General features: G+C 48.7%; 1 long non-coding RNA gene across 1 annotated transcript; it reads left to right on the top strand.

Moving 5' to 3' along the window:
- The first annotated feature begins 3,995 nt into the window (after positions 1-3,995).
- LOC121452328 lies at positions 3,996-5,778 on the top strand. The gene is made up of 3 exons (XR_005974839.1): positions 3,996-4,678; positions 4,976-5,192; positions 5,571-5,778. It is a non-coding gene; the product is annotated as an uncharacterized LOC121452328 (long non-coding RNA).
- The last annotated feature ends 7,261 nt before the right edge of the window (positions 5,779-13,039 follow it).

Raw genomic sequence — 13,039 nt, forward strand, 5'->3', positions numbered from 1 at the left:
TGGCCCAGAGCTACAGAAGCAGGGCTTGGGTGGTCATTAGATTATGCAATGGGTGAACGGGGTGAGAGCTTAGCAATGATGTCTGTGTTGATCATTTTCTCACCATGGCAATCCGGAAAGAAACTTAGTATCCTCACCCTCTTACTGAAGTGACAGTCCATTGTCCCAGCATAAAAACTCATATCCTCAGCTCTGCTCCTACATTCCTGTGCCATCCACCCCAACCCCTTCCCCAGATGCCTGCCTCCTCATAGCTACAAGGTCTTCATTTCTGTTCCTCCAGTGAACAAGCCCTTTGTGACCCAAGCACACCCTGACTCTTTCCTTTCTAGTTCTCCTTCAATACTCATCTCAAATGGGACTCCCTCTGTGAAGGCCCTGCATTGCCCTCTTCACCCCTGCGGGATCAGATACGGACTCAGTCTCTGCTTGCAGAGCACGCTACTTCCCTTCTCTATGGCTTTCCTTGATAATTATCTATTTAACTGCTGCCTGCTGGCTTAACCCCAGTCTTTCCCACTAGGTAATAAGCAGTACGTCTTTGTCACTGGATCCAAGGGCCATTTTGGTGCCTGACACACAGCAGACAACCATCTCAGAAGGATGAAGGTGAGGCGCAGAGAGCAGTTCTGACATCCAGAACACAGTTCCCGTTCACACTTATAAGCCCTCTTGGCCAGCGACCCTGGACATTCCAGCCAACCAGACAGCTTTAGAGAAGCATTAATATCTGAGGACAAAACATGTGCATTCTTTTTAGTTACTTTTGGTTCAGAACACTTCAGAGAATTTGAGAAGAGATAAGCTCCCATGCTGTCCTGGCTTCTCTTGTTAAGAATAGAGCACAATTTGAGTGCATTCCGCTGGCTGTCCCATCCCTGATAACTGCACAGAGAAGAGTCTGTGTGTGGGGGCCTCGGGTCCGACAGCGGTATCCAACCAAGTGCAGGCAGAGACTAAAGAAATGTGCTGACTGGCACTGGGGCCTTGTCTCCTCAATGCACTGGAGACAAAAAGAAAAATATCTGCTTTTGAAAACAATGCATTCATATAGAGCCAAGAATGTCCTGGAGTCAACAGTTGAGCCTTCTTCACTCAGCTGAAGAGGTCCCTGGTCTCAGATGGGTGAGCCAGAGATCTGCTACTTACAGCTCGCTGCCCAGGTCCAGGCAGCTGGCCTTGGCCAAGCACCTATTGCGTGTGGCAGGAGCTTGGGGACACCTGCAGAAGCAGAGCATAGAGAGACAGACAAGGCAGTTCCAGGCTGTGGGAGGCTGGGTGGGCGGTACCCAAGCCAGTTCCTCTGCAGTGGTGGCACACACCTTTAATCCTAGCACTTGGGAGGCAGAGGCAGGAGGATTGCTGAGTTTGAGGCCAGCCTGGTCTACAGAATGAGTTCCAGGACAGGCTCCAAAGCTACACAGAGAAACCCTGTCTTGAAAACAAGACAACAACAATAAAAAAGAATGGATCATTCAGGAAGTCTTTCTGGCATTATAAGTACATTTGTGACAAATATAAATCCTTGCTTGAATAAAATGTTAAGCCCTGAATAATGAGACAAAGTTTTATTCAGCATTTCAATTCAGTGCTGCTTCACTGCACAGAATCTGTGCCTCTCTGACCATCTCACTATTCCAGGATGCTATGGAATAAGCACTCTTTCCCACCTACCAAATCTAGCCCCATCCCAATATTATAATTCATAATCTTTGATTTTGCTTGTAATTATCTTTCCTGTTGTCTAACTCAGTCTCCATTGAAATGCACACTCTAGTGAATTTTAAGAAATTCTGTACATTGAGTGGCTGTCCACTTAAGCATAAATTCCAGAATAAAAGGCACAGGACACATCTACCCCAGCAGCAATTACTTCCCCCAAAACTCAGAGACTAGAAAGGAAGCTAAACTGTCTTCAGCTATCATAGAATCTCTTTTAAGGCCAGCCATTTCCCACAAGAGAGTCTGCTTCTCTGAGCAAAGGCAAAACTAGGCAAGATCAAGGCTGTCTTCCCAAGGCTGCTAGCAGAGCAGCTAACACCTTGAAGCTGGTCTGCCTTTGACCCTCTTAAAAGCCAAGACAGCCACAAAGTGCCCACATTGTGTTTTCTATATGAAGGCCAAGAAACCCTAGTGTTTGTAGAGAACAAGTCAGGAGGGATATTAGGCCTGCATCTCAGCAGGAGTCACCCAGCTTTCTGCCCCTAAGGATTTTCTGTACATCTTCGCCATCTTTCTCCCTTTCACTCTGGAAGTCGTTAGTCTGAACTTGCCTTGTCTGTGGTTTCCATACCTTCACTTGCACAAGGTGATGAAGTCGTGTGAGGCTATGCACGCGGGTGGCTCCGAGGCTCAACCTCTTCCGTTTGGTCCTTGGAACAGATTCTAGCACCACTGAGATCAATGCTACTGCTACACTGTGCTGTACTTTAGGGGTAGACATCTGTCTTCCTGGAAGTTAAAGTAACAGAAAAGCCATCCAATGTAGCTGACTTGGAACAAGTGGGCTGGGGCCTCTGAGGGAAGTGAGTGTTAGTGGGTAGTGGGTCCCCCATCTTTGAGGGTATACTGTTGGAGGGAATTTGGTCCTGGCTCTGCTTTTCATATATTTTTATCATCATTTATTATTGTCATCATTATTACTACTACTATTATTGAGATAAAGTCTCATTGTATATAGCCTAGGCTGTCCCCAAATTCCCAAGGTCATGGCCTGCATCTCCACCAATATCCTGGCAGTGCTAAAGCTCAGTTCCATTCTGAGCCCCTTGTGAAGTTGTTACTGCTTTTCTATCTGGCACTGAGCTATCATTTTGCCAAAGCAACATGGTAGCAGTGAAGGCCAATTATTACCCTTTGGTAACATTGTTTCTTGTAAGTTTGTTCACCAGGGCCTCTTTATAGCTACCCGTTGTACAAAAAATCGGTTTTCATCAGGACTACCTGCTAGGGAGCTGCTGCCCCAGCCAGGTAGCTCTGAGCAGAGAGTTTGCTAGATTCTGAGGTGCGTGGGAGGTATCTTGCCGAAGAGGCTTTGCCTCCTGCCTTTGTCCATTCTGCTCCAGCTTTGTGGGAAAGATATCAAAAAGAACAGCATCAAGAAGTGTTCTCTTTTACTCTCTGCTACCGGCACCTCACACTGGTACTAGGATTTATAGGATGAATTCATTCTCGAGAGTAGGGAGGAGGCTGGTTAAAGAAGAAAAGAGAGGAAAGTCTGCCGCCCGTGTATGAGGACTGGAAGGGGGAGAAACCTTGGGGACAGGTTGCAGGTGAGTCTCCTGGCCCACAGGGGGGTCTGCAAAGATTGCAGATGTTAAAATGGGGCCGTGGTGTACTCCAGTGACCCTCTGCCACTGTAAGCAGTGTCTGGCAGGTGTGACTTTTCAGGAAGAGCCTACAGATTTCGAAGGATTCTCATGGAATCCATGATTCATATCCCCCGACCCAGACTTTCTAGGGTCTCATGTAACCCAGGCTGACTTCGAATTTGCTAAGAACCCAAGGATGACCTTACCTTACACTTCTAATCCTCTTGCCCTAGAGAGGTAGGACTCATGATATATGCTACCATGTCCAGTTTTTATGACTCAGAGGGTCCTATCTGGGACTTCCTGCATTCTAGGCTAGCAGTCTACCAACTAAATAACATCGGCTTCAGCATCATTTTCAGTTAGGATGGTCTTACCCAGGTTGGATTTTCAGAGTTTTAAGCTTCTAGACAGTATTTATATATATATTGCAAATGACACAATTAGGAGGAACAGCCGTCGCTTAGGGTCATTTTTTTTTTTTTTTAAAGAGGCAAAGGGACTCTGCTACCAACAACCCCCTTCTACATACAAGCTGGCTATGTTAAAATCAAGGGACTCCCCTTAAGGCCCAGCAGTTGGAAGCTGAGTCTATATGAGAACCCAGGCTTCCTGATACTTGGAGGGCAAGTCTGCTCAGGGAGAAGCCACTTCCATCTGGCAATTGCCTGGGAAAAGCAAGACATTTGCAGCTCCAGCGTCAGGAGCTCAGCTGGTTATTTCTAGCTTGCTGAATGTCAAAAATCCAGGCTGCTTCTCACAGCAGCCTCCACACGTCAGACCAAATCAAGGCATCAGCACGTCAAGCAGCCAAATCGGCTGCCCCAAGCACCAGCCTGGAGGCGCCGGCCCAGCCTCTTGCAGTGCACCTGACCCGGCCCCCGCGGTGCACCTGACCCAGGAGAGCTGTGTTCAGCTTACTGCGAGCCCTCTGCCCACGCTCTCGGGGCGCGGCTCCCACCTGCAGCCCGCGCCTGGTGCTTGCACAGTATGAAGACTTCACTGGCCTGTGCAGCCGTCTGGGTTTTCCCCTTGTTGGGGCCAGCTGGCAGTCTGCCTGGAGAGAACGTGACCATGGGAGCTAGGCTCTGTCGCTGAGCTCTGACCCCAGTGAAGGGATTTCTGCCTTTCCTCTGGTCTCTTCTGAAATCTCTTGGAACTGTCGCTTGGGTTACCTTGTCTGCCTTGAACAGCTCTCACCCCCAACTCCAGTTCTTTCCTTGGGTTCAAATCACCCTGATTGTTTATGTCTCTGTACACATCAAAGCAATCCCAAGGAGCCACCGAAACTGGAACACTCCAGGCTGAGCGCTACTCTCAGGAGGCTGATGGGCTTTTGTGAGGAGGGCGGATCATGTTTTCATAAGGTAATTTGATGGTCACATTGGACTTTGCTATGTGATAGGAAGCTTCCCAGCCGGGGGTCAGGAAATGAATTTTGCAGGCAGAGGGAATGAGGTTTCCAGGAGAAAAACAGCATCTTGTTAGATCTGTGCATGAAAGGAGGCCAGTACAGAGGGAGAGCAGCAAGTGATGAGCTGGGGGTGGGGGTGGCGCAAAAAGGCTCTTGTGAGCTGAAGGAAGGAGTGTTGACTATCCTGAGGTGATGCAGGGCTTTGGAGGGAGGTAACCCCCTTTTTTAGGTGGTGATTTTGCTTTTATAGATGGGGCTGCAGTAGAACTCCAGAAGGTCCCAGCGGAGAGGCACCTAGTCGTCTGAAGGCAGCAACTGTCTCAAGGGCCTGTGCCCCACTGTCCAGTGACCGTTCAAACCACTCACTTGTCTTGCTCCCTTTTACCCTTGTCTTTCTGCCTGATCAAGACCCTGACCTGGCTGCTATTGGTTTGGCCCTCGTTTTGTTGGTCCTTTCTAACCTGCAGGTAACAGGCAAGGTTGACTGCCCTTTCAAGAATTCCTTTGCCCGTTGACTCAATAAATATTTATGAAGTGTTTGTGTAGGGTGGTATGCTGGTCATCGGAGGCCCCAAAGGCAAGAACACTCGAGTTTTCTGATCCCAATATTTGTCTACTAGTTCCAAACTTAATATCACAAGGGAATTCTCCAGAAAGGTGTTTTTAAAGTCCAGCTGGTTGGGTTTTACCACAGGTTGACTGAATCCGAATGTCTGCCGGCGTGCTGCGGGGGGGGGGGGGGGGGGGGGGTTCTCAGGCTGTGTCATTAAAGCTCCGCTCCAGCTGATGTTACTAAGACAGAAGCACCCAGCCTTACAGGAATACTGTTTACCTTTCTTTTGCAGAGCAGATAGGGGTAAACAAGCCCAGAGTCTGGCCACCCTCTGAGGGACCCCAGGCACTGCCTGTCCTGTTGAACCATGTCTGGAGGTCTTCCTGGAGTTTGAGGACTATCTTTCCAGTTCCTTGTTAAAGACTGTAACTTGAAATCCGATTAAATATTTGTCAGTCGAGGATGGATGGAGTTGTGGGTCATTACTGTGACACCTCAGACACAGATATATTCACAGTCACTTGGGGAGGCAGAAGGACATAATGGGACCAGGAGATAGAGGGCTTAGTTGGTAAAGTAGTTTTACTATGCAAACAGGAGGCTTCCCAGCACCAGAGGAGGCTGTGTGTGTGTGTGGGGGGGGGGGGTGTTTAGAGGGGAGGGAATCAGAGGAGATGTAAAATAAATGAAAAGATTTTAATTAAAAAAAAGTTCAGAATGGTTGTGTATGTTTTTAATCCCTGAGCTAGGGAGGTGAGGCAGGCAGACCCCTGAAGTGTTCTGGGTAGTCATTTATCTTACTCCAGACCAGTGAACAATCCTGTCTCATGGCCACCACCTGAGGAATGGTACCCAAGGCTGTTCTCTAACCTCCACACGTGTGCTTGTATACACGCATGCGTGCGTGCGCGCACACACAGATACACCCCACCATTAGCCACTTCAGACACTAGAAGAGCCGGTTATCTGAGAAACCTGCTGTATCCTGGATACGGAAGCAAACAGAGCAACTAGAAAAGTACTCTGGGTGACACTGGCACGTAAAACAAAATGTCCTCACAATTCCAGACTGGAGAGACGGCTCCGCATGTAAGACACCTGCTACCTTCCCGAGGGCCTGGGTGTGATTCTCAGCACGTTCATGTTGGCTCACAACTGTCTGGGACTCCAGCACCAGGGAGTCCAGTGCCCTGTTCTGGCCTCCACAGGTACCAGGCATTTACATGCTGCACAGACGTAAATGCAGGCAAAACACCCATGCACATAAAATAATAAATACAAAGAGCCGATTTTTGTGTTTTCATGATTAGTGCTGAAATATCCGAGTGTTTCTTCTCCTCAGGGGTGGCTGACACTCCAGAGCACCAGAGTCTTGCACATGGTGATAACACGGATGCTTGATGGGAGATTGTATTTCATCTTCTCCGCTGTTTCCCAGAGATACTGTGGCCTAAAATGGCAGGACTCAAGAGCCTGGATGTACAGGTGAAGGTGACTTTAACCAGGACAAAAATCTCGTGCCACGGTCCAGGGGCAAGTGTCAATTTTGCCCAGCTTGGCCTTAAAGCTGGAGACTGAGGCAGGTAGGAAGAGACTGCAGTTTCCTTGGGGGAGGAGAGGAAGCTGGTTCTCTGTTATAAACCTGTGTGACTCTTTTCAGGCCTGACCACAAAAGGTTTTTACCCAACAGGCCTCACAGGAAAGTGCCGTCTCCACCCCGAGACTCTGCCCTCTCCACTCTGAGACTGAGCATTACAGCTTGTGGAGGGTGCTGCCTCCACAGACCTCAGAACTCTCTTTCTGTTCTTCCAAAATTTACATCCAGAGGCTTTTCTGAGGTGGCTTTCTTAGGCTTCCTGTCTGAGGTCCCCTTACCAGAGCTAAGGAGGGGAGGGAAAGTTTAAGGAACCCACCCACGTCCACTACCGAGGCTCTGTTCGGCTACTCTTTCAGGTCTAGATCTCTCCCGTCTCACCTCCAGAGTCCAGGGCCTCTGATCAGATCACTTTCCTCAGTGAGACGCCCCACACCTGTGCTGGCCTCCTGGGCCTGCACCCCATGCTTGGTCCAGTAGAAACGGAGCGACTCTTGTCTTTACTGCGGCAGTAGGTGACAGAAGACTGAGCTTCCCATTGGGGAATGCTTTAATTAGCCACCCTGACTGCTCTCTCCCCACTCATCTGAGCTCGTAACTGAAGACTCTCCTGCCTGTGCGGAGCAATTACTCAGGCCAGCGGCTCTCTGAGGTGACTTTTTCCCTTCTGTGTTGCCATTTCATTTGCAGATAGTGTGCGTGTGTGTACCTTAACACACCTTCTCTCTTTCTCTTTTACACACACACACACACACACACACACACACACACACACACACATTGACCTAGGATCAGGAGAAGCCCAGCCCAGATCCACCCTTGTCGTTGGGTAGAATCAGCAGGAGCATCAGGAGGGAGAATGAGACAGACACCTGAACTACATGAGGCCTTTGGACTAGGGCTACCTAACCTCAAGGACTCAACTTTTCTAGAATATTTCCTTTACAGAGGAGAAGCAAAGAGCCCATGAGGTAAGTGACTTGGCAGGGGGGTATGGGCAAATGACGACTAGGCTTCTTCCTTTTACTTCCTGGCATGGCTCCTTGTCTGAGCCTTGCCTTCTGGAGCGTAGGAGAAAGTCAGGACTCTGGGAAGTATACAGCCTGACTGGGAAAGGGGCAGAAAGGGGTTCTCAAACTTGAGTGCCCAACGTAATCACTTGGGCTAGCCAACACAGATTTGATGGCCCCACTCGAGAGATACTGACTGAGTAGGCTGGAGTGGGGTCCGATGGTTCACATTGCTTGTGTTTCCACATGCAGCTGATGAGGGACACTGTGGGGTGAGGCGAGGGGGAGAGGAGTGGACTGTCACTAACCAAAAAGTGCGTGAGAATGTGCAGTGAGCGCAGGCCGGCTGGAGGACGAGGTTAAGGGGGACACTGGTGTTAGCTCCGCAGAGGGTCTCTGTTTCCTTTGTTTTTGCCCCACCTTGTACTTCTTAGACATTTTCAAACAGCATTCAAATTCTTACATTTTCTGGGAAATACCAGCTCTGGCCGGTAACTGAGACCAAAGTTACCACTTGCAGGGACTTCTTTGGAGCTGGCAAAAGAGGAAGCCAGAGCCAGTTCCTCTGCCTGCACCCTTCCTCTCTGTCCCCATTCAGACTGCAGCAGGACAGTCGGTCCTGGAGCCCAAACAGCTGCCTGATCACGATATGAACCTACAGCTTTCTGGAAACTTCTCAGACCTTTCTGGCTCCACAGTCACACTGAGCCAAGTGTCAGCCTTGCCACCCCATCTGTAGCAAAGACTTCCACCTACTTTTATTGTTACAAACCACGTGGTTTTTCTGTATCAAAAAGCTGGAAACATTTCCAAGCGCCCCAGGTAGAGCCTGAGACCTAGGGGCCCCTTCCCCCAATCCTGTCCTTCACCCTTGGTGTGGGCTTGGAATATCTTCAAGGATTCCCCTCTGCGTCCCTTCCAGTAAAGCCCGTACGTGGTTGGCACATGGAAGTATCCCTGGAGAGGAGATGGGTGAGGCTCTGGTCACGCTTCCTGAAGCCACAAGAAAGAGGAGCCTGCTGATTCACGAGCAGCTGCTTCCTGAAATGACAATGCCAGGCTGCCCTGAATGGTATTTTTCCAAGATGATGTGAGCTGTTACAACATTCCTGCTGGTCCCCCCTGCATCTTCCTGTAAGTCGGACCAGAAGGTTACCCAAAGCCGCATTCCTGAGCAGCAGAGCACAGGATTCCAGACACAGTGTTTCCAACATGCCTTTACAGCCCTCCCGAGAGCAGGAATCCATTCTTTCCCAGCCTCGGCATGTCATCAGCCACTGCCGAGGGTTTGTCTGGCAGGCCCCAGAGTCACGAGGAAGTGACATGTGTCACTAAGTCAGGTGGGAGACAGGTCCTTTGCAGATTCCCCTATCGGGGGTCAGCTGAAAAGGGAACAGCCCCACGTGTCGCAAAGACACTTTGTCTCAACCCTGCTCTTGCCCTGTCTGACACGGAAAGCTACTGTGGTCTATACTGAATCAGCCTGACTTTTCTCAGAAATAAGGGCACTGGGATGAAGTGCCCCTGCTTTATCCTGGTATCCGTGTCACCATGCAAAATGTCCCTGTAGGACAGCAATTTTCATTCAGAATGGAAAACCTCATGGTTCGACTTCCATCATCCTCTTCTAGCAAAAGGAAAGCCAAGGAGAGTGGAGGTGTCTGGCGATAAGGTAGATGAAACCAAGAAATAGGGGGTCTGCTCTTAGAAGCATTAACTGAACCCTACCCTCCTCTACTATAAACTGGAAAAGGACTTCTTCCTCCCTCCCTTTTCTCTTCCCCCCTTCCTTCCTCCCTCCTTCCTTAATTGATGATTTTGGCATCTTGAGACAGAGAAATGCTGAGCTAAGAGGTCCTACTTTGGGGCTGTCAAGAAGACTCACTGGGAAGATGCACTTGTTTTCAAGTCTGAAGAGCTGAGTTTGAGCCCTGGGATCCTGCAAGTTGTTCTCTGACCTTCGTACATGCGCTATGTGCACACGCACGTGCACACACACACACACACGATTAAAAATAAATAAAACTTAAAAAATAGGACTCTATTTGTAAAACGAATTGGTTATGCTAAAAAAGAGCTGCAATTCATAGCAAGAGCTGGAGGTTTATAAGTTATTCTATTTTTCCTCTTCACAGTCTTCTCAGGTGGGCGGTAAAGTCCCTGCTCCGCAGGCATTCATCGCTGTTGATGCCAAGCACTTTGCATAAGAGACATCCAACCTAGATGGCCATTTAAATGACGAGGGCAAGGGTTAGGAGCAGCGCAGGGTAAAAGCACAGTCAGGTTTGACATCCGTATCTCTTGACTCCCGTGTTCATATTCGGTGGAGCCCGTAAGTATACACTGGCAGTTGCTGCTAACCTTCCCTGAATCAAAGCGATCCCCAGAAGCAAGCCCTGGGACTCCCAGCTGGGCTCTAACATTCTGAGGAGGCAGCTGCCCAGCAGAAAAGCAGGCTGAGCCTGTGGATGCAGGGTTGCTCCTCAGCTCATGGTGGTTCTCCCAGGGCCTGGTCTGGTGCTTTAGTGGGGTGCAAGATGAACAGAGGAGTCCCCTAGGTCATGTCTTACCCTTTGAGGTGGGTGGCAAAAGCTTTTGTAACTCCCTGCTTCCTGCCTTTTACTACAGGTCTATTTCCTCAAAGCTACACTCAAGACCTTGTTTCCAAACAGCTATGGATCTTACCTCTGAGAACACTCCTCTTTTTAAGTTTAATTGGGTTGAGAATTTCATCTACAAGTACTCTATTTACATCATTTCTACCTCTCACTCTCCTCTAGCCAACTCCTTCCACTGAATTCATGATCTCTTCTTCTGTAATTATTATTACTTTACACGACACACACACATACACACACACAGCACTTACTGAGTCCATTTTTAGTCTTACATATGTGTGTTTAGGGTCGACTGCTTGGAACTCGATAACCCATCTCCTGGAGCTTGCCCCTGATGCAAACTAATTCATCCTGTTAGAAGTCATCGATTATAACTTCACCTCATGGTGATGCCTTGTGAAACTTACCCCGCTCCCACCGGCATATCAACTGGTGTTGTCTTTGTGAAGGTATTGCCAAGGCAACCATATTGTTGAGACTTTATGGATGTAGCATCCCTGTCGTGTTTAGAAGACATGATCTAGCAGCAGACTTCCCGGTCCCTCTGGCTCTGACAATCCTTTCCCCCACCTTCTGCAATACTTCTTGAGTCTTAGGTGCAGGGTTGAATTGTAGATTAACTTATCGGGCACACATGCAGTCAGTTATTCTCTGCATTTGGAGCAGCTGCGGATCTCTGCAACTGTCTCCATCCGCTGCAAAGTGAGGGTTCTGTAATGAGGCCTGGGAGCCACTCATATACTGCCTCTACTTTCCCCCACGAACTCCCTGCATCAAGACTGACTGGTAGCTGGAAATGGAGACCATAGGCAATGCTCTGACAATGTTCCTCCATTTTCTTCACACTCTCCCATCTTTGACTTCTCTCCATCCTTGTTCTCTGGGAGAAAGACCTGCTAAGCCGTAATTTACCTAAGACTCAGACTTGAAGACTCCAGTTCTAGGTTTTGGCTGCACGGTGGAACCATCTGGAAAACTTTCATAATCTCACTGATCCAGGCAGGAGCTCCAATGCCCCCGGAATGCTATGACTTGGCTCTCATTTCGTGCTAGGTAGGGTCATATGGTGATAAACAGGCCAGCGGGGTCTGAGGACAAGGCAGGGAAGTGTCTAGAAACGCTGGCCACATTTAAGAAAAAAAATTAAGAAAAATCCAAGGGTTGTGCTCTTTGTCTCTGGCAGTTGTTGTTGGAATGCGAGCCCAGAGAGGGAGTTACAGTAAGAGATCAGGGCATTTGGTCCTCCTCTCTAGTGATTAGCGCTTTTATTTTATAAACAAGGAAACCAAGTCTCCAGTGCTTTCGATATCCAGCCATCCCCAGGCTCCACTGGCAGCAGCTGGTAGAGCAGAGTCAGGCCAAATCTAGGTCTGTCCAGAAGGAAAATGATCTTTTTTTTTTTTGACTGTAGGCCCCTCTATTCACTGCTAGTTATCAGAGCACAAAGACAACGATGTTTCTCATGACTTGATGATTCCCAGGGGCGTGCTGTTAAGTTTTCTGAAGTAATAAAAGTAATAAAGGTTCTCACTCTTTAGTACTTGCTCATTTTCATAGTGTAAATATTCCCACCACTGACTTTAAGCTACCACTGAGTTCATGAAACCTTAACTTAGGAGAAGATGTGGCACCAGCCACTGTCCACCACTAGAAAATGGAGTAAGTACGTACATCCAACGTTTCATGACAAAAACCACGAGTCCCTTCAATACCAGAGCAGGCCTTCCTTTCAACACACGCCTCCCCAAACAGACATCTACCTGGAGTCCTGCACTGGTAGGAAGGTGTTCAACTCTTGTTCCTAGAAGGCAGTCAAGCCCCAGGCACAAACAAATGGGTGTGAACCTCAAGGTTTCCTAAAATCCACAGAGAGCAAATTCTGTGAACCGAGTCCCAAGAGACCTCTCCTTCTGCTGGGGGGCTGAGAGCCCTTGCCATCTGCTTGACTTCTTTGCTGAGCATCGTGTGTACACTGCTGAGTTCCTTCAGCTCATGACCATGTGGAACAATGAAGCAGCAGGGGTTTGGGCAGGCAGCCAGTGGAAACATGATGGGGAGCCAGCTCCAGGCTCACTTGGGTCGGTAGGGCAATTGTGGTATGCTTACAAAATCTATTCCAGACTGTGGCATGCTTGCTTCTAAGGGCTGGGAAAAGGGCTCCTGCCCATCATTTTCACCCAGGATACAGACTGCACATGCCTACTGATGGCAAACTCTTCTCTCAGAAGGATGCCCATCATACAGTTGCGTACCTCTTTGAAACCATTCATTTTGGTGATGCCACAGATTCCATAGTCCTTATTGCATCCTGATGTGCCCCAGTTCTAAGTCTAGCATTTACATAATTAAGCTAGTACCTTTCTGCCTAGCAGGCAGCACAACCAGGGTGGACCAGCGTGTCAGTCAGCTTTCCATCAATGGGACGAACAACTGAGATGAATCAAGTTCTAAAGAGGAAAAGTTTATTTTGATTCATATTTCCAGAGGTTTCAACCTATGGTCTCTTGGTCTGCTGCTGTGTATAGCATATTACAGTCAG

The sequence above is a fragment of the Microtus oregoni genome, unplaced genomic scaffold, assembly GCF_018167655.1.
Source record: "Microtus oregoni isolate MIOR12 unplaced genomic scaffold, Mior012 000009F_ref0000495, whole genome shotgun sequence".
NCBI classification, from domain to species: Eukaryota; Metazoa; Chordata; class Mammalia; order Rodentia; family Cricetidae; genus Microtus; species Microtus oregoni.